We start from the raw sequence: 2,121 nt of genomic DNA, 5'->3' as shown, positions 1-2,121 counted from the left end.
TCTGACCTAGCCACCTGGGCACCCCTCATGTACATTTCTTTAGCAATCTTTAGTGTACAAGAGCAGGTTTGGAGTAGGTAAAGAGTTGCATTCAAGAAGGGTTAAGGTTTTGCCAGGCTAGTGTGATGAAGAGATAGGGAAATGATGGAGTTAAATGTGTATGCAAGGTTGTTCTTATGTTGATAAACCATGAAAAGCAAGAATAAAGTGAGGATACAAAGAAGCAAGAAGGGATCAAAAAAAGCTGATAGAATTAGTGGGGTCACTCTTTGGTACAATTTTGATGTAGCTGGGGTAATGAAGAGAGTGAATGAGTTGAAAGGTAGCATGTGAGGGTTTAAGAGTTAGTGATACTTGAATTTAAAATTATAGAGAAAATGTAGCTTTGGACAATGATAAAGCCTATGACCTCATTGTTAAAGATAGCCACTAGCCACATGTGTCTGTTTAAATTTAAATTTTAATTAATTAAAATTAGCTGTCATGGTGGGTTTGCTGAAGAAGACCACTGGCCTTGTGTGATTGGCTATATGTGAGAGTCCACACGAGAGGCTTAGAATATTGTACACAAAGATTCTTGATGATCTTGAGCAAATTCCTAAAAATGCAGCATATAGAAAGTATACAGTATAGATTACAAATAAAACGTTGGGCGTGGTAAAAGCAGAACCGGATGTTAAGAAATTTTAAAAGACTAACTTCAGGGTGGCCAACTAGAAGAGGTGATTCTTCTGGCTGAAAATGAACTAAATCAGGCAAGAAAATGATACAGTGGAAATCATGGAAGCCTTTAACAGAAGAGCCTCTCGCCATCCAATGGAAATGGCCAATATCATTATTAAATGAAGAGTGTGTTGATGCGAAACTGATTTAATTAAATGTTCTGTTATATGAAAAAAACTAAAATCCAGTTTCTCAGTCACATCAGTCACTTTTCTAATGGTCAATAACTACATGTGTCTGATGGCTACCATATTGGGCAGTGCAGATACAGAATATTTCTGCCATTACGAGAAGTTTTGGTAGAACAGTGCTGGAGGAAGTCTGGGAGTAAGTGATGGAGGTAGGTAGAGGACAAGATGGTTAGAGGAGTGAAGGTCAAGGGAGAAAGGGCACGGTATTTGAAGTATCATTGATTTGGATATTGAAATCATCAGTAATGATCACAGGAATAGTTCTGATGAGAGTGACAATGAGAGTCTTCAAGGAATGGGCTGGGAGTGGTGACACAGGAAGAGAAAGAAAGGTTAACAAGTGGTAAAGTCTGCTGGCATAAACTTTAAAGTTCAAGGGTTTTAGGAAGGAAAAGTGAATATTGATATCTGGAAGCAGCAAGAATACCTACTCCATCTCCAGGTCCAGTGGCAGTTATGGTGAAGGAGAGAAATAGCCATCACATGAGAGGTCTGCAATTCTCTAAAGGAAAAATTCAGAGAAGAAGCTGTTAACAAACTAAAAGTTCACAGGGGTACAGTGGAAGGGTTTTTATTTGGGAATGTACATAGCAATTTGGAGATGAGAAATGATACGGGATGACCTCCAAGCTCAAGGCTTTTTGTAAGGGCTGATATAAATAGAGGTGAAAGGCAAGTTGGGGTTAAGCCTAATGGTCTCCAAGGAATATTGCGGTGCTGTGGCTGTGTTATTTGTGGGGTAGATGAGTGGGATTTTCCTGGGATCCTCTTTTTTACTTCTTCCTATGAAGGTGTGGATCAGGGAAGCTCTTATCAAATGCATAATTCCTATTTTAAGGATGATAAGTCTAATACAGAGAGAGGTCATGTAACTTGCCTATGGGCACACAGCTAGCAAATGCAAAACTAGGATTCCAACCTTTGTAGTTTATTGTTCTTGCAAGTACATCAGAGGAGGCAGGTAGAATACAATAGAATCTGTCCCAGCTCTCTGCCTCTTATCCCAAAAGGTTTCAGATGTTGCTGTAAACTGTGAGGGATAAAGCCCTACAGATCAGGCTGGGAATGCACAGGACTGAAGAATATGGAGCAACTAGGATTGAGCAGATTTGCTTCCTCAGCAAACCCTTGAGAAAAGCCTTTGTCTGGAGCCAGAAATCAGAAACAGCTGCCTCTCAGTGGGGAAACCAGCTTAAAAGCAAGCTGA

The 2,121-nt window shown here is 39.9% G+C and overlaps 1 pseudogene; it reads left to right on the top strand.

Moving 5' to 3' along the window:
• Window positions 1-483: 483 nt before the first annotated feature.
• Window positions 484-874, top strand: LOC102964114 (annotated as a pseudogene).
• Window positions 875-2,121: the final 1,247 nt, after the last annotated feature.

This window comes from Panthera tigris, chromosome B2 (assembly GCF_018350195.1).
Source record: "Panthera tigris isolate Pti1 chromosome B2, P.tigris_Pti1_mat1.1, whole genome shotgun sequence".
Lineage (NCBI taxonomy): Eukaryota > Metazoa > Chordata > Mammalia > Carnivora > Felidae > Panthera > Panthera tigris.
The sequence above is the reverse complement of the archived record's forward strand: the minus strand, read 5'-3'. Positions and strand labels throughout refer to the sequence as shown.